A 27,467-nucleotide genomic window follows, 5' to 3' on the forward strand; every position below is an offset into this window, starting at 1 on the left:
GGTAAAATTTCTGAGGATTCTGCCAGACAGTGGACCTTGCTTTGGTAATTCCAGCGTTCACTAGGGCTGTGGTTTTCTGAAATTAGGAACAAAGCTTGGCAAAGCTTGGAGCAAAACAAAGTTTGGATCCTCCCTTAGTCTACTATGCCATAGTTGCAGTGTTGGGAAATCCAGTGTCTATCACAGCCATGAGAGAAGTGGGTGGTACTGACAGAACACAGGCATAGGACCAGACCAGATCCCCAAACACAGATCTGCCACCCAAATGAGAAGCCGAGGGAGCGACACTAGCCACAGTTCCATCTGTCTGTGTGGGGCTTTCTCTACTTTGCAGAACCTCGAGTGTCCTCAGCCCTGGACCACAAAGCAAGTAGTCCCTATGGTCACTGTTTCCACCAAAAAATGCCCCCACAAATTTCCAGCCTGCCCCTTTGAGACCCACTCCCACGGTGAGCGCTGACGCAGGCAACAGAACCCAGCCCTGCAGTGAGGGTAAGCAGGGGCCAGCCCTTTGCCACTGTCCATGCCCAGCCATGATTCCTAAACTCCATCCTTAGCACAGGCATAGAGCCTTTAGTGGCCCCTCCGGGTCCCCTTTGTCAGCCCCTGGACTGTGTGGCCAAACCTGTGCAGAAGCACAAAACCCAGACCATGCACAAAAAAAGGTCAGTCCTGTTCTGAGTGCCTGGGGGTCCAAGCAGGCAGCTGGTTAGCTCTGCCTCTGACACGCCGGCCTCCCACAGCCAGCAGCGTAGGCCCCAGGCCAGCTCAAAAGCACTGGAGAGTCCCTCACATGTTGGCCCAAACCTGTAAATTACCCATCAACCCTGCGTCCACGTGTTTTGGATTCTAAAGAGTTGCACTTGGATGACCGGGTTCTAAAGCAGGAAGCCTCCTCCCCCGCCAGTGGCCCCAGCCCTGCTCCCTGCACATTGCACCTTTTTTTCTCATTTCTTGCCCTCTTTGCTTAGTACTGAACATCTTTGTCCTAGAGGCCCCTTGACTTCCAGAATATGAGTATGCAAATGGTATACTGTGCCCCTGCCCTGTCGGTAATCAACCAACCCACTCTTGCTCCTCTCTTCAGGTGTTCCTCTAAGTCCCACAGAGAAGACCACAGTTGTGTAGGAAGCTTAGGTGAAGCTATGGGGCCAATGGTCTTGTGGGCAACCAAAGTCAGCACCTTTGCAAACCAGGATTCATAACTAAATATGCTGAGATTTCTGGCTTTATTCAAACCACTTCCCAACTAAGATCAGCACATAGACAGAATATCACATTCTGGACATAAACGTGGGTCTCCTTCCAAACATGAAACAAGCTAATGAACCAGCAAGAGCCGCAATCTCTGACTGGCTTATGAACTCAGTATTTAAAACAGTAACACTAGGCTTTTGTGGGAACTATTGATGCACATTTAAGTCTTTTAATAAGGGTAAGTAAGAAGAACTCATTCTAAAAATGACTCTGGGGATGTTTTTTGGGCTAGTACTCAAGCACATGACCAGAGCTTGCTAACTCGATGCCCAAATCTGGTGTCTGCTGACAGCTATCCTCAATAGTGAGCAAATTTCTTGGGATCTGGTTTTCTCAATCTTTAAATGAAGCTGGGTGCGGTGGTGCATGCCTGTAATCCCACATTTTGGGAGGCTGAGGGAGGCAGATCACTTGAGCTCAGGCATTCGAGACCAGCCTTGGGCAACATGGAGAAACCCCATCTCTACCAAAAATGCAAACAATTAGCTGGTCATGGTGGTGTGCACCTGTGGTCCCAGCTACTCAGGAGGCTGAGGTGGAAGGATCACTTGAGCCCCAGGAGGCGGAGGTTGTAGTAAGCCAATATGGTGCCACTGCACTCCAGCCTGGGTGACAGAGCAAGACCCTGTCTCAAAAATAAATAAATAAATGAGGCTAGGAATGGTGTGGACATACCCACCCGGGAGAGATGAGGATAGTGATGGTAAGGGGCCAGGTGACGTGACAGCAGGAGGCTCCAGAGCTTCTGGGAGCCCCTCGGGCTGGGAGGCACCATGGGTACAGCAGCCCAGATGCTGCCACAGGGCCACTCCAGTGTGCTGTGCTGGGCAGGGCCCTCCCAGGTCTCTGCAGCAGGGAGGAAGCAAGGTGTTCCTGGGCCAGCTCTGTTCTCCTGAGCCGGGCTGGCTCCTGTCATCTGGACCTAAAGTGGCCAAACAGGTTTTCCAGGTGGCAGCTGAGCTCCTGCAGCACCGGGAACACTTTGTTCCTAGTGGTGTCCCGGAGGGCTGGGTTCACAAGCCAGGTTCAACGTGCGATGGGAGCCTGACAGGGAGGGCGTATCCTTCATGTGTCCCCAAGCGTGACCCAGAGCACTCCAGAGAAGAAAGTCACTCTCTGTCGGGTTAAACAGGGCTGTGTTTTTAGAGCAAAGGACAGAGGGAAAGGCCAGAGGCTCTCTCTTTCGTGCCCTTCTCAGGAGGACCTGAGCTCCCACCAGAGAAGAGGCCTAGACAGGTGACACATCTCTAGCAGGACCCCAGAAAATTACATTTTGGAGAAAAGAATGCCTTACCTCATTCTTTGCTTAATTGTCTATGGTAGTGGTTCCAAATCTGGGGAGGTATTTTTATACAGATTCCCAGGCTCCAACCCAACTAGAATCTCTGCAAGGGGAACTCGGGAATCCATGATTCTGATGTTACAGATGTAAAGGACTAACGTTCCGGTGCTGTGACCCACACTCCCAAGATTTCTGGGATACTCACTCCCCAGAGCTGAGATGATAAAGCCTGAGGCATTTCTAAAAATATCAGTCAACTGGTTGAATTTCATTTCTGGTCATGACCACTAAAATTCAACTGAGTCCTAGAGAAAAATTCACAGATAACGCATTTTTCATTGTTTTCTTGCCAGAAACCTTGGCTCTGTATTCCTATGCCATCCATTACCATTAGCTGTGTGCTTGCCTGCCAGGGCCGGCCCTGCATTCGGGGAGCTCACCCACCCTCCAGCTCTGGACTTCCGTGCCTGGCTGGGGCACCTATAGCCAATAAGCCACTCGCATTGGTAAACCCGGTTTAACTCAACTCTCCTGGTTTCTGTGTTTCAAAATAAAAAATTGGCCAAATGGCACTCCCCACCTGGACGGCCAGCTCTGGAATAAGGGCTGTCAGGTCTGGATGTCTGCAGCTCAGCTCAGCACCCGAGGGTGCAAGGAAGAAGCCAGTGGGTACCTGAAGGACAGCTTTTTCTCTTTCTTACTGCTAGCTCTCAGCCAATATCAGAGGATTATCATAGCCTCTACTGCCTCTCCTCTTCTAGGCCCCCACTCCCTCTCCCCTTCTCCAAGCTGCCATTCCTGAAAGCTGCTTTCATCTGCCCTCCTTCTTCAATAAGGGAGAAAGGAACTAATAGCAGTTGAATTTTACTGTGCCCAGTGCTTTCATTCTATGTTGTCTCTGAAAGAATCCCATTTCTCAAGCAGCCTTTTGTAATATTATCCTGATGAGAAAGTAAGGCCCAGAGAACTTAAGGACTTTTTGCAAGGTCACACAGCTGGTAGCAGCGCAAGCATTCAGGCTCCAGCCTGCATAAGGCAAAGTTGACCCTGGAGCCAAGCTCCTTGGAATTCAGAGGAAATGCTCTTGTTTCAGAAATTGTCATCTCTACAGGGCCAGGTGCCACAAGGTAGAAGAACAGCCCTGTGCCCATCAAGGCCCACACACAGAGCCCAGGGCGGGAAACTCACACAGGAGAGCCACGGTACCCACAGAAACCACTCCCATCAGCCCTGCAGGACCCCGAGGATGCCTGGCCACTGCTCTTCCCTCCAGCCCCACCCTGGGGAGCCAGTGGGATAGAACATTCAGGGAGAAAGGGTTGCTGATGGGGATCCCTGGGACTTCCCCAAGGTGCCCTAGATGGCCCACAGAAGCACCAGGAGGGTGAGCCACAGCAATTGCTGGTGACCAGCAAGGAGACAGTGAGGATGTCAGAGCCCAGTTCTGGGGATTCTTGGGCCCATTTTCTTTGTGCATCATCTGGGGGCGGTGGAGGGGTCAGTTCCTCTTAGATCCTTTCAAAAGTCTTCTCAAGAACCCCATCCGAGTATTGTTCCCCTTCCCATCCCCCACTCCCAACACCCCACGTGACACCTCAGGGGGATGTTTGTGCTTGGACTTGTAGTCTTAGTCCAAGCAATGGTTAACCTCCCACTGGGCATCTCAAGCATCAGCCGCAGCACTGAAAGTGTGTGCTTTGCTGCACAGGGTCAGATCCCTGGGGTCCTGCTGTCACTACATGGTCAGCTGAAGAACGGTGTGTGGGAGCACGGAGCAGGAAGCAACTCCGGCAGCCTCCATCCAAAAACTGTGCTGTGAGCTCTGCCAGCAGAAGCAAGACAAAGGGGAGGGCCTGGCTGACCCGGTCACAATGCAGCCCACCGGACACCTTGCTTAACTGCATCGCACAGAACAGCAGCCGCTGCTGCCCTTCATCACAGCCTCGGCCACAGGCCAGGGCAGCCATGGGCAGGGCGAGAATCGGCAGCCACCCAGCTGCTCTCCCAACTGTAAAATGAGAGAGAACGTGCGGCTGAAACTATAGGACACAGCACAGACGCCTGCCCGGTAGAGTACCCCAGGTGGCTGCCAATCACTGCATGCTGACCATCCCCCCCAACACCACCATGCGCCCTTCGCAGATGGAGAAACTGAGGCTGGCAGCAGCGGTTACATTGTTGGTGTCTGGATAGCACCCCCAAGGCTGGCGTACACACCCCGAGCGCTCGGCCCCTGAGGGTGGCTTCCAGATGGCCTGAGAGTCAGCTGCCTCTGTTTTCTTAGGAATCTTCAGCAAAGGGGACAGATGACCTGCTTGTGTTGTGCAATTTGTGTGGTGCTCTGGACCTCCCTCTCTGGGGTCACTGTCTGCTGCCGTGGCCAAAACAGCATGTGCTGATTTGTAAATAAACACAGCGAGGAGCCCCCTGAGCCCGCAGGAGATGATGATGGCGCTGGGGGCTGAATTTCACAACTGCGTCCCTTTTTGTTTTCAATTAGCTGGGGAGGTGGCTGCCTGCAGGAGGGCAGGAGGCGAGGGGGAGAGGCTGTTTTGCCTCTTGTTCTCGGGGTTGCCCCAGGAAGAAGCCATTCCACAGACAGGCAGGGCGTCCCTCCACTAAGATCTCGCTCCTCCTGGGCTGCCCTCCGGATTGGTGGATCAGTGGATTGGTCGCTCCAGGCCCAGCCCAGCCGCACTTGGCAGGAGTCCAGCAAGAAGCGTTGTCCTAGAGCCAGGCAGAAGCAGGTTCCTCTGTTGAATGCAAAGGGCAGCTCTGCATTAGCAGGCTATTCAGACGTGCAGATGCAATTTTAAGAGCCCTTTAGTAATGACAAACATTGTATTTAGCACAACGAAGGATAAACAGGGATCATGACAGGGAGAGGCCCTTAGATCTCAGTGTTCCACCCTCGAGAGCAGGAGTGGCCCAGCCCAGACTGAAGGCGGCAGCCACTGAGTCCTATTGCAGGGCTGGTGTGTAGAGAAAAAGAGAATGGCGGAAAGGAAGATGACTTCTTTCCGCGCTATGGGCCGTCTCCCCAAGAGGTGGCCTGTCTTTGCATGCTCACCCTGAACAGCACGCTGCACAAGTCTTCTGCCTGTCACATGTCCACCTGGGGTGTGTCCCCTAGTCCCCGCTATCTATGGAATGCTGTGTGCAAAGCTCCCTGGCATGCACCAGGGAGAAGAGCATTTGGTGGCCATACCAGAGTGGCAGATGCTTGCAGAAGACAAAAGGCATGCAGGATCTGTTCTCCACAGCCATGAAGGCCTGGACAAAGCTGCGCAGAGAGGGCTTGGCTGGTGAGAAATCAGCCAGCCTCCTGCAGGCTCCTCAGCTTCCTTCTTTCTGCCCCTCCCCCAGTGCCTGGGCAGAGCATGGCCTCTCTTGCTAAAGGAGAAAAGTATTACCTCTCGGAAGTTTTTCTTATTGCAAATTCAAATTAACTATGTACTTTGATTCCCAAATGTCATCACTAAACACTACAGCAAGTTTTAAGAAAACAATGCAGAGAGAGCTCTAATGCACCCAAAATTGTCCTTCTAGAGAGCAGAAGGCTTTGCTGAGACATGATGCTTCCTAAGTGATATCCCATCATTTTTGGATGATTCCATTCAAGAATAAGCAACAGGGTTTTTCTAAACCCCTGGTGGACATGTGACAGAGTTGTCTACCAAATACATTAACGAGTCTGGGGGCCACACGTGTCTTGGTACAAGAGGATCAAGTATGCAAAGCATTCTAGTAATTGCACCTTCAGCTTCTTGTCCTTGAGGCTTGGCTTCTCCCATCCCGACATGGCACTCACGGGTTCCCCTCTCCCTCTGGAGGTCACCCAGTTTTCTCCTCCCTGTGCCCAGCACCTCAAGAGCATGGAGGGCCTAAAGGACAAAGGAAGGAAACAGACTGCACCCCACAATCCCCACCCCTGCCCTGCTGAGGAGCACAGAGGATTTGAAAGAGGCAGAGATGGTGAACTCATGGCACCGATACCAACAGGACTCTGAATTTGGCCAGAAGGGCCTCAAGGAGGCCTAGAGGCATGCCAGGGACCCAGTCTTTTAGCAAAGGAAGAGACAACAGCCTTGAGTATGGCCATGAGGAGTTCCTGTTCTCAGGAAGTGGCCAGTCCCATGTGGGTGGCAGGCCAGAGTTGCCCGGTTGGGGCAGAGAGACCCCTTGCCCACCAGCCTCATGTGGCCTCAGATGTCTTTTCCAGTGTTAGGAGAATGACATAGCATGAGGCCAAAGCTTCTCTGCTGCATTTTCACGGTGGAGTTCTACATGGAGCTGCCTGGGGATGTGGTGTCAAGGGCAGAGCAGCCTCCAGGGTGAGCAATGGCCCTTTATTCGTCAGATATTTGGAGAAGTAGAAACTGCTAAGAAGAGGAACAAAAGCCTTTCAATGTCATGGCCTGAAGAGAAGAGAAACTTATAGGGATGGCATAGATGGAGGCAGCAAGGCCAGCCATGTCCACTGGCTCCTGGGCCATGCAGCCTTGGATCAGGGCACTGTCAGAGAAGGTGCCCTCAGGTAGAACCAGTCGATACAAGCGATTTATTCACTTCCAAGAAGGAAGCCTGAGCTTCCCCTAGAGGGAAGTGGTTCTGCATCTGTTCTCACTACAAAGCCACTTTTCCTGCTTCTTAGCTTCCCTTCCTTCACCGTGATGCCTCTGAATTAGACCCACTGGCCCCAGGGCCCACCTCCCCTGCCCCCTGCACCTCACTTCAGGATTGCAGACTAAGGAGGTCCAAGTCAGCCCTTCACCTTGCGTGGCCGGCTGCAGTGAGGGGAGGGGAGCAGGGATGGGTTCATGTGAACGTCCTGGTGTAAAGGTCAGAGCAGAAGCAGAAACCTGGAGGGGTGTCTGCAGACATGAGGAGCAGGAGGAGCTGCAAGAAAGAATGCTCATTCCTTCCTTCTTGGTTCATCTTCCCACCCCTGGGTTTCCCCACATTACAGGACACTCCCCAGCCTGCCTCTTCCATCCCGCATCTCCGCATCCATCAGGGTCTCAGTGAGGAGCTCAGTGGGCACAACCTGGCCCGGGACTCATTGGAGCTCCAAACCAGCCTCATCTCCCCTGGGCCAGCCAAGGGCTCTGGGCACAAGACGTAACACCCCCATCTCCATTTCCTCACTGTACGCTTGAGGTGCTCAAAGCCACATGAGCCTGCTGGCAGGCTGCAGTGAGGATCAAATCAGAAGCATCAGTGCCGCCCTCTGAATACAGGCATGATGGAACCTGGGCACCTCGAACCCTCCCCAAACATGGCATGCACTCAGCCTCACCACCCTCACCACCCACATCCAACATAGGACTCAGAATTCTGTGTTTTTCTTCAAGAAAATATGAGTGCAAGCCCCTTGAGCCTGGACCCTCTCACCCACCCTCCTGAAGCAACAGGACCACAGAGGGGAGCTGGCATTTATTAACCATCAACAGGATGCTGAACTCTCCTCTTCTGTGGGCTGCCCAGTGGAATCTCTTTCTGCAGATAGCAGGCATCTTGAGTGGGGTGGGGAGCACATCTCACATGTGGAGTGTCTGGTGCAGGAGCTACCGCCCACCGGCCACACCCCATGCCATGCCTCCCAAAGTGGATGGAAAGTGCCCATCACACCCATCGGCCACACTCTGTGCCACACCTCCCAAGATGGATGGAGGGTGCCCAATGCACTGAGGAGACAAGCTGAGCAGAATGCCTCACGCTACCTGGGCAGCAGTGCAGATGTGTGATCTCCCCCTGGAGATCAGGGGTAATCTTGTGCCTGGTATCTGTAAGATGGAGCAAACACTTCTGCATAATTGTCAATTCCAAAATGGCCTTGATAACCCCTCAGATATTCTGAAGAAGGAAAATCTTCCAAGTTACTTTTTAGCCTGTGTCATTTTATTACTAATTGATCGTATAATTTTTGTCATTTTTATTGTAAAGATATGATTTTTTTTTAAATGTGCCATCAGGGTCAGGCCCATGTTGAAAACAGATGGCACGGGCACAGGGTCCACAGAAGAGGGACTCATGAAAGGATGTGTCCACAAGGGCAGTGCAGCAGGCATGGCCTGAGGGGCAAGGGTGAGGAGCAAGGGAGAGGAAGATGCTGTTGCTAAGGGCCAGCCTTAAGGGGTAAGGAGTTGGCAGAGAGGCCATGGAGCAATGCAGAGGGGACTGGCAGAGAAGCAAGCACACAGGCTCAGCAGAGCCTCCTCAGCGGGGAGGGCTGGTTCTCCCTTCTCCACGGCACACTGCATTCATCTCAGGGCCCGTCAGTCTGTACAGATGAAGAGTAGCTGCAAAGCCTCTGCTCCTGCTCCCACAGAGAAGTGGAGTCAGTTCCCAGTCCCATGAATCTGGGCTAGCTCCATTCACTTTTCCAGGGGACATACCAGGAGAGACACACATTGGAGGCTCACTCACAGAAACCTGGCAGCTTCCACCTCCTCTCTTGCAAGCTTCTCCCTCTGGGAGAAAGTCCACAGACCCCAAGACAATCAAGATGGAGACACGTGTGGGTGCTCTGGTCAATGGCCCCTGCCAAGTTCAGCCTCTTGGTCACCCCCATAAAGGCCCCAGCAGGGGGATGAATCTGTCTTGGACTTCCCCAAACAACCCACATGCCAGATGTGGTATCACAAGTAACCTCCATCAGCTCTGCGGGGAAGAGAACAACGGTTCAAATTCTTGACCCACACAATTAGGTGATACAATAAAATGATGGTTGTTCTCAATGTCTACACGGGGATGGTGTGTATGCAGCAACATCACCAGGACCTGAGTCTCTGTTTCACTTTCAGTCCCCTCTATGAGCTCATTCCACATCTCCAGCAGCACCAAGCTGTCACAGCAGTGACACGGCATGAGCATGGGCTCTCTGTGCTGCATCCTGGTGCATGCAACCTTGTCAAAGCAATGCTACCTGGTTTTGACAGTAGTAACATATTGGTGTGCAAATGCACTTTCACACACACCTCAACACATGCAGGACTCATGCTCGGGCTAATGTGCTTGAGCAAAGAGGCATTATTAGCAAAGACCGGCATTTAACTGAGTTTTAAAAATTTCAGTGAATACCTACTGAGGCTTTAATAGATCCCAGGTACTGTTTCTGGGATGCCGGTGATGGAAAACTGCTTTCCACTCAAGGAGATCCTCTGTCTTCATTACAGGAACTGCATGTGGATGCCTGGAAACCTGATCTCGCTCAGCTTGGTCCCAAGAGTGTGAGATTCTGACAGCAGAAATGCTTTGTCAGCCCTATGGGCGATGGAGTCAGTGACTGATACTCTACCACTCTGCTTCTGATGGAAATAGCCCTGCTTCTGCTTGTATCACCAACTGTGGACACCTGAGCCAGCCTCAGTGTTTTCAGGTGGAAGCAGGCACAGCATCTCCAGTGTGGGCTTCTCCCCGGGGGCTGGAGGACCACATGGGGAATGCACATGATCACACGCATAGTGTGCTATGTGCTGTGAGCAAAAGCAGCTCCTCACAGCCATGCTTGTTAGAACCTGTAACATCAACCACATACACAATCCCTAAGAGGCAGCCTCAGAATGCGGTGTCCTCAAGCAGCGCATGTGCTCCCCACCACTCCACAGGGCCCAGTGGCCCACAAGGCATGCCTTGGAAAGGCATGCTGGACACGGATAGGGTGTCACTCACCTTCTCTGTGCTTCTGTGTCCTCATCCTCTCTATTAGTTCATTCTCACATGGCTATAAAGAAACACCCTAGACTAGGTAATTGATAAAGAGAGGAGGTTGAATTGGTTCATGGTTCCACGGGCTGCACAGGAAGCATGGGGAGGCCTCAGGAAGCTTTTGGTCATGGCGGAAGGCAAGCGGCAAGTGAGCAGGAGGAAGAAAGGGTGGGGGCAGGGGTTACACAGTTTTAAACAACCAGATCTCCTGAGCACTCACTATCACAAGAGCAGCACCAAGAAGCACTATCACGAGAAGCACTAGCATGATCCAGTCGCCTCCTACCAGGTCCCACCTTCAATATTGGGGATTACAGTGCGACATGGGATTTGGGTGGAGAGACAGATCCAAACCATGTCATCCGCCAAAGAAGAGAGTTGAACTAGAAGCCCCACGGTGCCCCTTACCCCGTTGCCAACCACCCGTGATGATCACTGTGGACATGGTCAGGGTTTTCCCTCGAGCTACAACAGCCACCTTCAAAGGTGTCTCATCACTGCCCCAGCAGCGTGCGTGGTCTGCAGTGCTCATTTCACATGGTGGTTCTCCTCCAGTGTTGAGAAGGATTCTGAGGCTGTGTTCAGACACAGCCTGTCAGGTGAGCTCGTGGTGGCTGCCCAAGAGGAAGGAAGTGGTGGCAACTTACATGTTGATGCTTTGCCAACCCAGGTTTATAGGAAGTCCGGTGGGGAGAGGACTGCATGTCATGTAGATGGACTGACAGAGAAGGGACAGCTAAACTCTCCTCATCAGGGGCAGGGCCTGCACCCCACTACTAGCCAGCCTCTGAGGCTGAAAAACAGCTGGTCCTCCTCAGTCACTCCATGCTGAGAGGACGAAAGGCCAAGGTGACCCAGCCTGTGACCGGACCTGAGCTCCAGCCAGGTCAGAGTATGTGCTTCGACCCAGCAGCCAGCCCTCTGGATGACTCCACACTCAGGGCCTGGAAAGCAAAACCTCTTGCTGAAGGCAGTGGAGGTGCAGCATCGCTTTCACTCCAGGGGCTTAGGGAAAAGCATCCAGCGGTGTGTGTGCTCGCACAGGCAGGGCCCGCCTGACCCCGCAGGAGATACCAGTCCCAAGACGTCTTCGCAATCATCACTCCCTCTGAGGGGTCTCGGGGGCCTTGTGCACAGCAGGGTAGTTCTAGGAGTCGTCGCTTTTGCAGGGCTGGGTGAGGCTTTGGAATTTGAAGAACAAAATGCGTGCTTTAAAAAAGAAGTTTCGAGCAAGCTGGGCAGGCTTCCAGCCGTGGACCCTCCTTGTTGTGATGCTGCAGCTGAATGGACAGACAGGGCAGTGCAGGCCTGAGCTCCCACAGCAATGCCTGGGGTGATTGGCTGCTTACTCATGCTGCCAAGGCCCACCTGACCTATACAGCGACAGCCCCTGCCCTCCTCGCCTTCTAAGACTGTCTGTTTCGCAGGTTTATTCTTATCAAGGCCTCGCCACTGTGAGGCACCAGCCACTGGGAGCCGAGGGCAGGAGGACTGGGGCTCTGGCCTCCGGGAGCTCAAGGCCTCATCGACAATTGACAGTGAGCTGGCACACCAGAGTCCCAGGCCAAGCTTGGCCTGTGCAGGCTCTGCTGGATTGTGAGGTGGCAGGGAGGAAGGCACAGTCACTTGGCAGGTCAGGGGATATTGCAGAGGGTGTAGATTAAACTGGGCTGTCAAGGAAACAGGAATTTGCCAGACAGGGAGCTGGAGGAAGAGTTCTACACAGAAGACATGGCCCCTGCAAAGCCATGGAGCTATGAGGCGTCAGGCTGCGGGAAGCCCGGGCAGCTCTGTGGTCTGCAGCAGGAGTCCTTGAGTAGGAGGAAGCTGGAAGGTCACTGCAAACAAGATCTAGGCTGGGAGGAGGGATCGGCTGGGTCAGCCATATGGCCAGAGTGGAGGGGACCTGTCGTGATGGGAGGGGAAGTCAGAAGTGCCTAGGGTCTGTCGGTGAAGGGACGAGAAAGACGCAGGTGTCCAGAAAGGGAAGGTTTGTGGGCACCCGCAGGGGGCTAGCCAGCAGCATACAGACCACGGTGGCTGGCAGGAGACAGAGGCATGAAGCAGGCTCTGGGGCTCCCAGGGAGGGCTCTCCAGCTAGGCTGGAGGAAGGGTAATGTGGCAGGAGGGGGCCAAGGAGGATCTTGGAAGGAGCAGTTGCAGCAGAAGGATGGAAATCAGGGTCGGGGGCCTCTGTTGAAGCCCAGGAAGGAGCTGCGAGAAAGGAGTGAGCATCACAGCCAGCAGCCATGCAGGGCAAGGCAAGGGGAGCAGGAAACACGACCCTGGGATCCGGTTTCTCAGAGTCCAGCAGTGTCCCAATGACAAGGGATTCAGCAGGGTGAAAAGAGTTGCCTTGAAAACCCCACACCCTCACAATGTACACGGAAACAGATGACAGTTGGGTTAAATATATCAATATGCTTTAAAAACTATCAACTTAAGAGAAACATGTGGAAAGGGATGTCATAACCTTGGCACAGGACAACCGCCCCAAGCAAAACATGAAAATCCAGAAGCTCTCAGAATATTGCTACCTGGAAACACATAAAGCCAAAACATGTGTGTAGGGTCAAAGGGAACACAGAGTTTTAAAACAAACAATAAAGTGGGAGGAAACATTTAAGCCCTCCATGACAAAACTGAGGGTTATGGTCCATACTACGTCAAAAGCCTTTACAAATTAGTAAAAAAAAAAAAAAAAAAAAAAAAAAAAAAGACAAACCAATAAAAACAAAAACATTGGCAAAACAAAACTTTGTCAAACATTGCCAAACTTTGCAAAACTTTGCAAAACAAAGACAAACTTTGGTGACAGCAAGAGTTTCCCAACCTCCCTGGCAGGGGACAGACCCACCATTCTGGCCAAGGAGACAGGGCATCAGGTGACGAGAACCCCTGCAGAGCTGAGGCAGCATTGACTCCTGTGCCCCTCCCTTCCCTGCTGCAGCCGCCCGGAGTCCAAGGGCAAGGCTTTAGGAAGGAGAAGACAGAGTGAGCAGGAAAATATAACCTGATCATGTTAGCTCATTCGATCATGGAGTCTGTCTATTGTAAGAGTTAGCATTAATTTGGGTTGAATTAAGTTGGGTTAAATGTATGAGGATTAATTTTTTTTTTTTTTTTTTTTGAGACGGAGTCTCGCTCTTTCACCCAGGCCAGACTGCAGTGGTGCTATCTCGGCTCCCTGCAAGCTCCGCCTTCCGGGTTCACACCATTCTCCTGCCTCAGCCTCCCAAGTAGCTGGGACTACAGGCGCCCACCACCATGCCCAGCTAATTTTTTTTTTGTACTTTTAGTAGAGACAGGGTTTCACCGTGTTAGCCAGGATGGTCTTGATCTCCTGACCTCGTGATCCGCGCGCCTCAGCCTCCCAAAGTGCTGGGATTATAGGCGTAAGCCACCACGCCCAGCCATGAGGATTAAATTTAAAGCAACTTTGAACTACTGTACTACTTTTGACCCATCCTCAATACTTTTAAAATACTGCTAACATCCAGCATTGGAGAAGGCATGAGGAAAGAGGCATTCCAGTACTCTGTTAGTGGAAGTATACATTCGTACAATGTTGTTGGAGAATAGCTTGGCAACAGCAATAGAACATTTAAAATACATACTTAGCAATTCTACTTCTAAGAATCTATTCTACAAACATATTGCTAGTGATGTAAATATATATGTATACATTTCTACTGATTTCTCTATATATTTATATATATTTCATTGCAGCACTGTTTGTATAAGCAAAAAAAAGTTCAAACAACTTAAATAGCCACCAAAAAGGCATGAAGTTAATAATAGAGGACCCATTCTAAGGAATATAATGGAACTGAAAAAATCAGTGGAAAAAAAAATCTCTATGTTTAACATGGAGGACGTCCATAATTTATCACATAAGAAGCCAAATACTGATTGAGCATCCTAAATCTAAAAATCCAAAGTGCTCCAAAATCCAAAACTTTTTGAGTGCTCACATGATGCTCAAAGGAAATGCTCATTGGAGCATTTTGGATTTTGGATTTTTCAGATTAGGGTTGCTCAACCGCTGAGTATAATGTCAATATTCCAAAATCCAAAAGAATTCAAAATCTGAAATCCTTCTGGTCTCAAGCATTTCATATAAGGGATACTCAACCTGTAGCAGGATATCTATACAGGATTATTCAAAATATGGGTTTTACTTAAAACACATTTGTAAGCAATCTTATAGTTATAAGATTGCTTATATGCAGTTATTTTATATGTATACATGAACCCCCCCACACACACACACAGAGATACACACACTTAATTTAAAAATACCTGGAGGATAAATCAGAATACCTGAGGGAGAATAATCCAGTAATATAGGGATAAATGGGGACTTTCTCTTTGATTCTATTTTTCTGCATTATATTACTTTTGTAATACAAAAGAAAAAATAAGAAAAAGGTAGTTAATAAAATGGAATACGACAGTACATGTAAAAAATAGGTCTGAGAAGAGAAAAAGCAGGTGGCCCGTGTACCTGTGGACCTTCCAGGTTAACTGGAAAATCTCACATGTGTATGCATACACGCATTTTCTTTTCTAAAAGATACTCTGTCACTTTTATCAATTCTTAATAGCGATCCACGAGATGCAGTGGCTCACATCTGTAATCCCAGCACTTTGAGAGGCCGAGGCAGGTGGATCACAAGATCAGGAGTTCAACACCAGCCTGGTGAAACCCCATCTCTACTAAAATTACAAAAATTAGCTGGGCGTGGTGGCACACGCCAGTAGTCCCAGCTACCTTGGAGGCTGAGGCAGAAGAATCGCTTGAACTCAGGAGGCGGAGGTTGCAGTGAGCCAAGATCCCGCCATTGCACTCCAGCCCTGGTGACAGTGCTAGACTCCATCCAAAAAAAAAAAGGTCCAAAAAAGTTAGAAGCACTGATGTATACTATGTTTTCAAGAAGTTTGACCATAAAGGAAAACAGACATGGAAGCCACTTGAAGGGAAAAGCATGTCAGGAAGGTACCTGTAAATTTGGGATAAACACTATAGCAGATGAAGCTGCAGATCTTTCAGAATCTTCTAAAAGATTCTGCATTAATCTAAACCAAGGAAAATGTAGGCACTTTCATAGGCAAGCAGTCAAGCTTTCTAGCAGCAAATTTACCCATTGAGCTTTGCACCTTACTGAAAGTTTATCTGAGTATGAAATTCTAGGATGCAAATCATTTCCCCTCAGGTTGTGGAAGGCATCCTTCCACTAGCATTGGATTCCCGTGGCTACTGAGCAGGAGTCTGAGGTCAAGTTCATCTTAAATCCTTTGCATATGACCTATTCTCTCTCACTGTCTCTCAGTCTCTGTCTCTGCCTCCCTGCCTTTTCCCACTCCCCCCCAACATGCCTTTAATATCTTCTCATTATCCCTGGTGTCCTGAGTTTCACCATGATATGCATTGATGTGGGGGGTTTTTTGTCCACCATTGCACTAAGCACTTCATGTTTCTTCCAGCCTAAAAAATTCCCCTCCTTCCATTTTGGTAAACGTTTGTGATGATTTCCTCTCTCTCGTTTTTCTATTTCTGGAACTCCTCTTTTGTCAGATGTATCTCCTTGATTAGTCCTTGAATTTTCTGCTTTTATATCTCTTTGTTTTTCTGTTCCATTTCTGGAAGATTTCCTCAACACCATTTCCCAAACTCCTACTGAGTTTTTACTTCTGCCACATATTTTTCTTTTCTAACGGCTCTTTCACATACCCTAAAAGTTCTCTTTTTAACATCTCACCATTGGCTATTTCTTTGTTTTTTGCATTTTCTTTGAGTTGTCTTTGTTTTTCTAATGCATTGTACTGCTTTCCCTGAGTTCCTTTTTTCTGCTTGTTGCTGTTTTGTTTGTTTGTGTGTTTGTCTCTTCCCAATAAAGTCTTTCCTCAGCTGCTCAGGTGTTTAGGGCCATCTCTTTCACTAATTAAGGCCCCAGTCAGCTGGCTGGAAGCTCAGTGTGGATGAGCGGAGGTTGTCATAAGACCACTTCACTGTAGGTTTATCAGGTGTGTACCTGGTGGTCTTATGTCAATTAATAGGTCATTTTTCTTTGGTTTCTCAGTTTCACCAAAGAAGAATCCTTTGACATTCTGGGTAAGGGGCATAATCCTGGTGGCAACACTCCCACAACTGAGTGGAGGGCTGAGTGGGAGGGGTCTGACTATTCAGAAAGCAGGTTTTCACTTAATTCACCTGCTCTCCATCTGAGTTCTGTGTCCTCAACTCTGACTGGAATCTCCAAGTTCAGAGCCTCACTGGTCGGTGTCTCCAAGGAGTAACTCTCCTGCCTTCTGCAGGGTGGCTGTGCCACACCCTGGCCTTTGGTGCTTCTGACTGCAAGTCTCCTGGGGTTCTGTGTGACCATTGTTGCAGTTGTAAAACATAGTTCCACAGTTCTTGATGCTCTCCTGTTGAGAGGTAGGGGTCTATGGACCCTTCAATCTGGCAGGCTTGTGGCTGCTTCAAACAACAGATTATGGTTAAAAGAAGGGCAATGTGACATCTGCAGCTAGGTCAGAAGAGGCCAAGCAGCTGTCACCTTGGAATGTTCCCTTGGAATGTTCCCTCTGCGCACTTAGCCACCATGCTGTGAGGAAGCCCCGCCACGTGAAGAGGCCACGTGGAGATGCTCCGTTGACAGTTCTAGCTGAGTCTAGCTTTTGAGTATTCCCAGCAGGGGCTCCTGACACAGTGGATCAGACATAAGGTAGCCCTGCTCTGCTCTGTCTGAATTCCTGACCCACAGAATCTGTGGGGATGATAAAATGATCTTTGTGTGTTCTCATTTGGGTTAGTTTGTTGTGCACCAACAGTAACTGGAACAACCATAGGTTTTCTTCTTTGTTATACCAGTACACCTCTCTCTCTCTCACACACACACACACACACGCACACACACACACACACACACACAAACTTGCTGGTACATAGGTTTTAGTTAATACCTGTGTATTAACTAAATACACAGGTATTAACTAAGCTGAGCCATGTACTTTCCATTTTCCAAAATTGTGTTGACATGTCTGATCTGCTGGTATCCACATCCCTTTGGATTGATATCTTTTCCTACTCATTTACTATAATTTTGTGATGATTCAGAGGGAATGTAGAAAAACACACATAATCGATGTGCCAATTATAACCAGAAATTGCAGCAAACCTTTCCTTAGTGCTTCTAAATGAGTAAACCCAGAGCCAAATTAAAATCACTTCAGGTAAACTAAGGCAGTAACTCGGGAAACAGTTGTGCCCCAGGGTCTCCCTCAGCCACAGCAAAATCACTGCCATATCTGTACAGTCATTCTGGGCCCAGGCAGGCTTCACCTTCCATTGCTTTGTGTACATGTAAAATATCAAGAACAAAGGGGGAAGCTTCCTGCATTGATCTCCACAATGCTTAGAGCTCACCACTAATTTAAAATAAAAGCTTGATCCAAAATGAGGCAAGAAATTTCCCCAAAGAAAAAATATCTCTCAATGGAAAGTAGCTGAATGTCCTGTGAGTTGGGCTGGGTCTTGCTGTAGAAGAGGAATGGCTGGGGCCCCACGGAAACGCAGGCTTGACATTGGAAACAGTGAGCTCAGGTCCCCTCGGCCACTGGAGCAGTCACAGTGCAGCCCTCACTCCCCCAAAGAGTGTGTGGCTTTGACAGTGACTTAACCACAAATGGTAAATCTGGTCAACTGACTTTAATTGTGAGCTCCAGCTAGGAACAGGTGGAGTCTCAGGTTTAATACTACTTAGATCAGTAACTTTAGATTTAAAAACATCGTTCCGAGGTCACAGGCTGCATCCATAAACCTGGCAGCCCTATCAGATACTTCTCTGTTGTGAGTGAATCAGCAAGACCTGTCACGGTGCCTGGAAAAACAACTCCAAACACACGCTGCCCCACCTCCCCCATGGTTCCATGAATTCTGTGAACTTGAAGAGAGAAAGCACCACCATGGTGATTTTCAGTACATTCAGTGGTACCCAGAGCAAAGAATTGCTACAATGCCCTAGATGACTGGCTCAAGCACCATTTGGTTTTATAAGACAAAAGAGAATGAACAAAAAGTCCAGCCAGGGGCTCAGGCTCCCAGGCTCTACGTTGCGGCGGCCACTCCCATGCTGCGTACCCTCCCCAGGGCAGGCTGCCCTCTCTGGGACTTCCAGGCCTAGACTAGCACTTGTCAACCTGGGGTGGCACCGCCTCATCTGCCCTGCCTGGCCCTGTCTCAGTGACTGAGGGCTTCTCCCAGGAGTCAGTGCCTAGGGGCCAGGGCTGCTGACTGCCCTGTGGGAGGCAGCCCTTCCTCCACCACAGGGTGTCCTTCCCGAGAATACACACCATGCACCTTCCAAAGGGCAGGTGTCCCATCTCCAATACTGTGCTCTGACAGCACACTCAGTGCAGAATGGAGACATGAGTGGGTGACCCTAAGGGGCCTCACGGCTCTGAGATCTCCCAGTGTTTCACTGTGAACATTTCTAATATCTAGAAAAGTGGAAAGAATTGCATCCTGAACCCCACAGCGTGCATGCACCATGAATATTTTGCCGTACCTGCTTTCTCTCAAATCTGTCCACCCACTCATCAGTCCATCGTGCTGTGTACCTACTTCAAAGGCAAGGACAGGCATCCGGACCTTTGACCTAAGCACATGGGCCTAAGTGTCATGAACTCAGCTCCATGTTTGTTTGATTTTTTTTTTTTTTTGTAACATGTGGGTATTGCAGCAGGAACATGTGCTCCTCCTTTCCTAGACAGAGAAGGGAAACATCCGGCCAGACTCATTTTGGAAGAAGTGATTAGCTCACCATACAAAGAATTTTGTTAAAAGTTTGCTTCAAGGAGATGCTCCGGGTACTGGGTCCCACACAGCAAGGAAAGTAGCCCCCAGCGCTGACTGTCCCAAAACTGTCCCTCCAGCTCTCCACAGCCCCACTCCACCACCCAGACAGTTTCACACCAGCAACTGCACTCACAAAGGTGCAGCATGAGGGACCCACAGCACAGACATGGGGGGGTCCAGCGATGGAAAGTGGGGCCTCCCGGGTGCTTCTATCAGGAAGTCTCACCCAGCAAGAGCTCCGTTCCCAGCCCTGTGTCTGCACAGGACAGTCCGTCCTGCTCTGGCCTCACACCCAAGCTCTGCCTTGGTGTGTCCCTGACTGGACGCCTTCTCAGACTCAGGGCTATGACAGGTCACTTCCCTGTGACTGGAATTGAGTCTCCTGGTTTCTCTCACATGTGGGGACAGTTTGCTTGCTTCTTCCAAACAGACAGCCTTGCTCTCCATGTTACCATATCCCATGAAAGCAGACACTGAGCTGGAGGCCACCCAGAGCCCTGAACTCGGCACCTTTCTTTTTCTTAGAGGAAGCTCCAAAGCCCCCACCCCTGCAGCCACTCCGTGTTTCACAGTCTGCAACAGCAGCAGTGGCCCCGGGCTTGCATCGCAAACACAGAGTCACACGTTCCCAAGCAAAAGGCATTTGTCAGACCACCTCCTTACACAAGAGACTTGTGATGAGCTTCCAGGAGCTGAGCCGCCCAGGAAAAGAAAACACTGCAGGGTGTGCAGCTCCGTCTGTCTGTGTTGTCCACAAGCACAGGTGCAAGGAGTCCTAGGTGGGGACGCTAGGCTGGGTCTGGGGTGGGCAGCTCTCTCCTCAGTGCCCTCTCCTCCTGACTTTCCATGTCTCTTCCTTCCCTCATCTAAGAACCATCCACCTGACCTTTATACCCCTAATGACAGAATAGAAGCCTCGGCCTCCCAGCAGGACAAGGCTTTAACCAAGGAGATGATCCCAGGTCAGAGCCACGAGAGCCATGGACCAAGCCGGGCTTCAGCCCACCCTCCCTGTGCTCGGCTGCTGTGGAGTCAGGGGGTTACCAACTGTGAAGGGCTTGGAAGAGGGGACCCCATCTCTCAACTGGAGGACTATCACAGAATTCAGGCTATGTTTTAAAGCCATAACCCACCACACGTGTCCCTGAAATCAGTCCATGTGGGTGCCCACCCCAATGACGTCTCAGGACCTCTGCTCTGAGGCATCTTGCCTAGGCGGTGAGGTTTTGCATTTTTACTCAGTTTAACTCAGGTTTTATGACTCCCACATCTTGGGAGGAGAGAGGGAGGAGGAAAAGTTGGGGCAACACAACCTCTCCAGCATCATCACCACTACCCCCGCCTCCCAAAACCTCAGAAAAACAAGTCTATCCACCAGAAAGGGCAAAGCATTCTCCCACAGGCAAATCTGCCGCACGAATGCGGAAGGCGCTAATAAACATGATCATAAACTTGGAATCCACAATCCACAACATGTCAAAGGATTTGGAAGAAAACCTTAGCTCCTGTGAACTACATTAAATTCTAATCTCCTAGACTAAGAATGAAAATGCAGCTTGCTACAGCTGGGCTCCCGCTGTGTCCTTTGCAGACTCAAACATCCACAGCATGGTGTTTGTGCAATAAAAACTTTAAGTCAAAGCCTGTACACTGAACAGATAGAAGGACATGCCCAAGATTGTCCTGGTAGCTCAAAATAAATACACATGCATGCTTTTGGATTCCATCTGTAGGGGATTTTAGCCCTATTTTTCAAAGAGCCTCCTAATCTACTCATGAAAATTGGGTGTTTGTAGCCACCAAATCTAGCAAAATCCATCTAAGGGTAGGCAAGTACAAATGTGCTGACCACAGCACATAGCCAGGTCTACAATGAAGGAAAATGTAATAACATATGGAAATAATTGAGCCTATCAATGTCTCCATTTAAAACTCCTCTTTGACATGAAGATCCATAATAAAGTTATTTAAGGAGTCGAAAATCTACTTGTTATGTTCTAATAAGAAACACATGAGTTTCTAAAAACATATTCCAGTCCTTGTGTACTATGCGGCATTTTGCATGTTTCTCTTCCTATATTTTTTCAGTAAAGCATGGTGGTTGTTGGCTGTCAATGAAAGCCACCTGTGATGTGTGGAGTTGAATATGGAGGATGTTCGTGGGTTGTCTGATTCTAAGCAGGCTCATGCAGCCTGGAGGTGAAAGTACCTGGAGTTACATTTTTATGCCTGGAGGAGGGACAATTTAATACCTTTATGGAAATACACACACAAAATATTCAATGATATGTGATGTGGTTTGACTGTGTCCCCATCCAAATCTCTTCGTGAATTTTAGCTCCCATAATTCCCAAGTGTCGTGAGAGGGACGTTGAATCATGGGAGGTAATTAAATCATGAGGGCAGGTCTTTCCCATGCTATTCTTGTGATAGTGAGTAAGTCTCATGAGATCTGGTGGTTTTATTAAGGGGAGTTTCCCTGCGCATGCTTTCTTGCCTGCTGCTATGTAAGCTGTGACTGCTCCTCATTCACCTTCTGCCATGATTGTGAGGCCTCTCCAGCCATGTGGAACTGTGAGTCAATTAAACCACTTTCCTTTATAAATTACCCAGTCTTGGGTATGTCTTTATTAGTAGTGTGAGAACAGACTAATACAATATGCTTGTGTTCACTTCAAGTTTTCAAATTTAACACTAATGTGGAATCTCATTTTGACCTAGGCTCTTTCCCAGTGTGATAGGATTTTTGTCTGCAATTCTGAACAACCAGAGTTGCCAAGAACACAGTCAACTAAAGAACATTATTATACAAAACTTTCTGACTTAGTTATTCTTTTCCTACTAAATATGATTATTTATGAAAACAATTAGGCATAACTGTTAAGATGATATCACTCTGACCATCAGATGCAGCTACAGGATAGGTTTGAAGAAGGGCAAACACAAGGAAAACAAGTTCATGTTCCCTTGGTCCCTCCAGGGCAATGCTGGCATCAATAACTCTTGATGACTTTATTCTTCTGTAAATGAGTAAGAAGATGCCAAGAGCTAGGAAGTCTCCATTTTTCTATTTAGAGTGCTGTATTAGTCCATTTCGGCTGCTATTACAAAATACCATAGACTAGGTGGTTCTTAAAAAACAAATGTATTTCTCACAGTTCTGGAGGCTGGGAAGTCCCACAGCAAGGCACTGGTAGATTCAGTGACTGGCAAGGGCCCCTTCTTCATAGGCCATAACTTCTCACTGTGTCTTCACATGGTAGAGGGGGGAAGGCAGCACTGCAGTCTCTTCCACAAGGGCACTAATCCCATAAATAAGGGCTTCATCCCCCATGACTTCCTCACCTCTGAAATGCCCTACCTCCTAACACCATCACTTTGGTGGTTAGAATTTCATCATATGAATTTCAATATGAATTTTAGGGGGGACACCATCAGACCATACCAGTGTTTGACTTCAGCACTTTCTTTTTCCATTATCTTGTGAAAACAAAAGGAAAGAAAAGCAGAGCACCATGCTGCCCCAAGTAAAGACACATTTATCTCTCACTCATTCATTCTGTAAACATCTTTGTGCCCATTACCAGCTAGACTCTGCAAAGACAAGGAACACTAACAAGTGCCCCTGTCCCCAAGGTGTTTGTAGGTACATTAGCCAAGATGAGTTAACACCTATGAAAACAACTCCTAACTCTCAATGATCTAACAAGCTATAAGTTTGTTTATCCCTTTGTCCCAGTCTACCATAGGTTGGGGGAAAGAGTGATCCACACAAACCTTCAGGGACTCAGACTTTCCCTCCTCAGTGGCCCTGTCACCACCATATCCTCGGAGGTCTCCAGGCCCTCTTTGTCAGTCCAGCAAATGAGAGGAGAGAACCTGAAGGAAGACACAGAGAATTTAAAAAGCTGCCACATCCGCCCATATCCTCTGTGCAGAATTCCATCCCAGGGCCACGGTGGCCTGCAGCAGAGGCTGGAAACCCATGAAGAAGAGGGTAAAGAGTGAACACATGCACTGGTAATATGGATGAACACACACTCACAATGGTCTAGTCACCCCAATCAGGTAATAGAAGTCCCTTTTCCACCTGCACTTAGCACCAAACTCCTTTCTGCCCAGAGATGTGCACGCAACTAGAAGTTTGCATCCGGCACTTACGTTCTTTCATTGGAACTCCAAATCCAAGGACATCCTTCCATTTCAACCCCTTCATTTTCTTCTGAAAATTTCCTTTAATAAGCACAAGTGTTCCTTTCTAACACATTTAACCAGAACAGAGCAAAGTTTAAAGTGGAAATACAAAATACTTTCTCAGCAGAGAATAATTGTTTTAATACTTTCTCAGCAGAGAATAATTGTTTTTTACTCTAGTGAACCTAATCATTTAATAATTGAAGCTCTCTCTAGCAAATGTGTAATCTCCTATAGATCTAGTGTAAATATTTAAAATTATTTTCCAAATGTCCAGGCAACCCTGTGGGTCCTCAGTCCCTTTCTTCTTGTTTACAGAGCTTTCTGGTTGGAAGGGGAGAGAAATAAATAAGAAGTCCAGGTGCCCAGGTATGCTGAAGAGTAGGTAAAGAGCCATGTTTTTTGTCACAGTTTTACTTCCAATGATAGCAGAGCCAGGAGAGCCACATTCAAAAACCTTAGAAGTTCAGCCTGGCCAACATGGTGGAACCCCATCTCTACTAAAAATACAAAAATTAACCAGACATGGTAGTGCTGCCTGTAATCTCAGCTACTCAGGAGGCTGAGGCAGGAGAGCTGCTTGAACCCGAGAGGCAGAGTTTGCAGTGAGCTATGATCAAGACACTGCACTCCAGCCTGGGTGACAGAGCAAGACTCGGTCTCAGAAGAAAACAAAACAAGAAAAAACCCTTAGAAGTTGATAACTAAATGGTCAATGGGCACAACAGAAATTTTATTTGTAAATTAAAACACGAGGCTCGGCAATTGAGCTAGGAAGTTTCTGTCTGCCTATAATCAAAAATTCAGTAAGGCAATAATGATCTCTTCTTATTGCCGTGGACCTGTTCAGGGCATCATGCTAAGTAAAAAACAAACAAACAAACAAACAAAAAACAAATTCAGTGGCTGAAGACAACAGCAATGACTTATCATTTCTGTGGTTTCTGTGGGTCTTGGCTCACTCAGGCATTTCTGGCTGGAATCCCCTGAGGGCTGGGCTGCAGTCCCTCATACTGGCTATTGGCCACTCCTCATGGCTGCTTGAGTGTCCTCGCAATATGTCAGCTGGCTTCCCACAGAGTGAGCAAACCAAGAGACTGCAGGCCAGGCGCCATCTGCGATCTGTATCACTTTTTATGACACAGCTTCGAGTCACATAAGGTGACCTCCATCACAGTCTACTGAGGGAAGCAGGTCTCAGCCAAGGGAACAGAGAGCTCACCTCTCAGTGGACGGATGTCAGGCCATACTGCAAGAAAAGCTGATGAGAGAGTTTGTAGGTTGATGTGACTGCCTTTTGAAAATGCAATCTTTTTTAGGGCCTAGCATGCAAATCTTGGCTTCTAAAACTAACCCTGAGATAATTTTATCTAGCTAAACTCACACAGCCAGGAAGTGAGGGAAGGGAGAGAATAGAGCCTATGGACTCCGGAGCCCCTTCCCCAGCACTCTGAGAGGTCTCCACCAAGCGGGAGATTTTGTTTTTTGTTTGGAGACAGAGTCTTACTCTATCGCCTAGGCTGGAGTACGGTAACACAATCATGGGTCATGGCAGTCTCGGCTTCTTGTGGCTCAAATGATTCTCCCACCACAGCATTTTGAGTAGGTGAACTACAGGCATGTGCCACCATGCCTGGCTAATTTTTTTTTTTTTTTTTTTTTGGTAGAGGCAGGGTGCCACTATGTTGCCCAGGCTGGTCTTAAACTGAGCTCATGTGAGCCTCCCACCTCAGCTTCCCAAAATGCTGGAATTACAAGCATGAGCCATAGTGCCTGGCCAAGATATGATTTAATACAGCACTCTCGCTGGATACTCAATGTTAGCCCTCACTGAGCAGGTGGTGGACAATCCCAGCCCTATTAGAGTAACAAGAAAGGAGATAAACTCTGTGAAAGCCTTCAGGGCAAGGCTGTTATCTGTAGCATCAATAACAATGATAAATCCTGGCCTGGCCTGAGCTCCTCCCAGGACCCACCAAATGCCCTCCATCCCACATCCAGCCAGGTCAAACACCCGAGGCATAATGCTGAGTGCCCTTTTGGGTGCCATTAAAGGAAGAGAAAAAATTAACTGTGAGGGTTTTAGAGACTTAAAACTCTAAAACTCTAAATTTGCAGGGCAGAAGCTGCAAAATGACAGCAGGCCCAGTGCCAACAGGAACTAAGTATGACTTTCCAGGGGCCCACAAGCAGCTCTGAGGTCCTGAGCCTGGCTGCTCTGAGACTGTGAAACAGTAAGATTCAGGGTTCCAGGAGTGTGATGGCCAAGAACCCACACCACCCCTGCCCCAGGCAAAGGACTCAGCTTTCAGCTGCAAGAACTCCACAGAAGCTTATATAGGGTCTTGGAAGACAGCAGAGTGTCTGCCAACAGAGTCCCGTCTCTCTCTTCTCCTCCCCCTCACTCCTCTCTCCACTGCTTCACTGGACTTTGAAAAATATCATGGACGGGGCCATTGGGTCTAGGGCCAAGAAAGGGGCTAAAAACCTCTAGCCTGGGTAACTGTCATTAACACTAAGATCATGAAAGTCAAGATAAGCCCTCTTCTCTTTGATCCCCACCCCATCACGAGATTTGCAGGGCAAGTCTGGGAGGGAAAAGAACCAAGTCCTGATAAATGTAAATTGACAGGCACCCCTGTTCACAATCTGTTCTAGGTGCAATTCCCCCAAGACAAAGATGCTCCCCTTTGATGGTGCTGTTGTCTTGGGGAGAGGCGTAGGCACATTCTGACTGGCCAGTTCTTGCTCCCTAAAATAGCCTGTGGACTATGCCCTCCTCGGGGTCGGGAGGTGGGACAAACAGCTCCTCTCCAGCCCACCCTCATGCTCCCACTCTGTTCTCCTCGCTGACTTGGCCACAGACTCTTCCACCCCAAAGGAACCCATAGTATCTCAGGAGCTCTGCCCTGAGCAGTCCCCTACTAGGGAGGGCTGGGAAACAGGCCCTCACCGCCAGAGCATGCGACACAGCCTGCGAGATGGTGACAGTGGGTCCGGCTTTTTCGCTCAAGTTGACCAGAGCTTATGCTCCTGCAATGCCAGGTCAGAAGCACAGCCACCAAGTTCTCCTCCAAAGGTCCAACTCCTTTGGAACTCACTTCCTGGGGAGGGTCAGAACAGAGTGTACCCCTACCCCAAGTCCTGGCACAGGGACACGGCCATATAACCTGGAGACTCTTCCTGCTACAGCCAGGAAGGCACCTCCTGCCACCAGGGCTGGAGAGGGCTGGGCTGCCTGCCTGGCTCACACCGGGAGTGGTGTGGCTAGGATGGAAGAGGGGAATCTCAGGCCTGTCTGGAGCACCTTGGGGATGGAGTCATAGGGGAGGGTCTAGACAGTGGCTATTCATTGCTTCTCCTTCCGGCGCTGCAGAAACTTCCTCCTCAGTCTGAGTTGGGCAGGGCCCACTTGAGTCCGCCTTCAAATCCCTTTCCTGCTGGTCAAAGGCAACCCCTCTGACAGAGAGGGCCAGAAATCCAGCTGCCCACAACATATCCTGCCATGGCCTCACACAGAGGGCATGGGGCCCGGGGAGGCTGAACAGGAAAGGCAGAAGTGGGGTCCCATCCCACCAGGACAGCAGATTCGGTGCCTTGCATGACGGCAGCTGACTATGGTGGGTGCTGTCATTTCAGGGGCCCACAATGGGCCTTTGGTGCCTCCCAGGAGCCCGAGGTGGCAGTGACTGCACACAGCCAGCTAGGAACGTGTCTGTCCGTGATGTGGTACCCACCGGGCAGGGATCTGGGGCTGAGGCACAGTCCCTGCTCCTTTGTGCAGGGGTGGGACTGCCTCATAGATGTGTTTTTCCCACTGCACCCACTCTCACCAACAGCCCGGAGAAGGGGAAGTTTGACATCACTCATCCCCCACGGATGGCAGTAGCCAGAAGGCAGGGGCCCTGGAGCCACCAGAGGCAAAAGCCCACCAATGGGCCTTTGGTTATGATGAGGGTCTAGTGGAGTGCATCTTACCAGTGTGTCCCAGAGACCCACGCTCCTCCCCAGATAACACCCAGACAGAGCGCCCACTTCACCTACCCCAGCTTCTCTCAGGGACTCCAATCTGGGGCTCTTGGGGTTGGGAGGCTGCATCCTCTGTTGTGGTGGGCCCAGGCTTGGGTCTCACAGGTGCTCCAGACCCATTCTCCTTCCCCACAG

The 27,467-nt window shown here is 49.5% G+C and overlaps 1 long non-coding RNA gene across 1 annotated transcript; it reads right to left on the minus strand.

Moving 5' to 3' along the window:
- On the minus strand, positions 1-27,467 carry LOC134736235 (uncharacterized). The gene is made up of 3 exons (XR_010120132.1): positions 27,348-27,467; positions 22,887-22,988; positions 1-76 (listed from the first exon to the last, which is right to left on the minus strand). It is a non-coding gene; the product is annotated as an uncharacterized lncRNA (long non-coding RNA).

This window comes from Symphalangus syndactylus, chromosome 3 (assembly GCF_028878055.3).
Source record: "Symphalangus syndactylus isolate Jambi chromosome 3, NHGRI_mSymSyn1-v2.1_pri, whole genome shotgun sequence".
NCBI classification, from domain to species: domain Eukaryota; kingdom Metazoa; phylum Chordata; class Mammalia; order Primates; family Hylobatidae; genus Symphalangus; species Symphalangus syndactylus.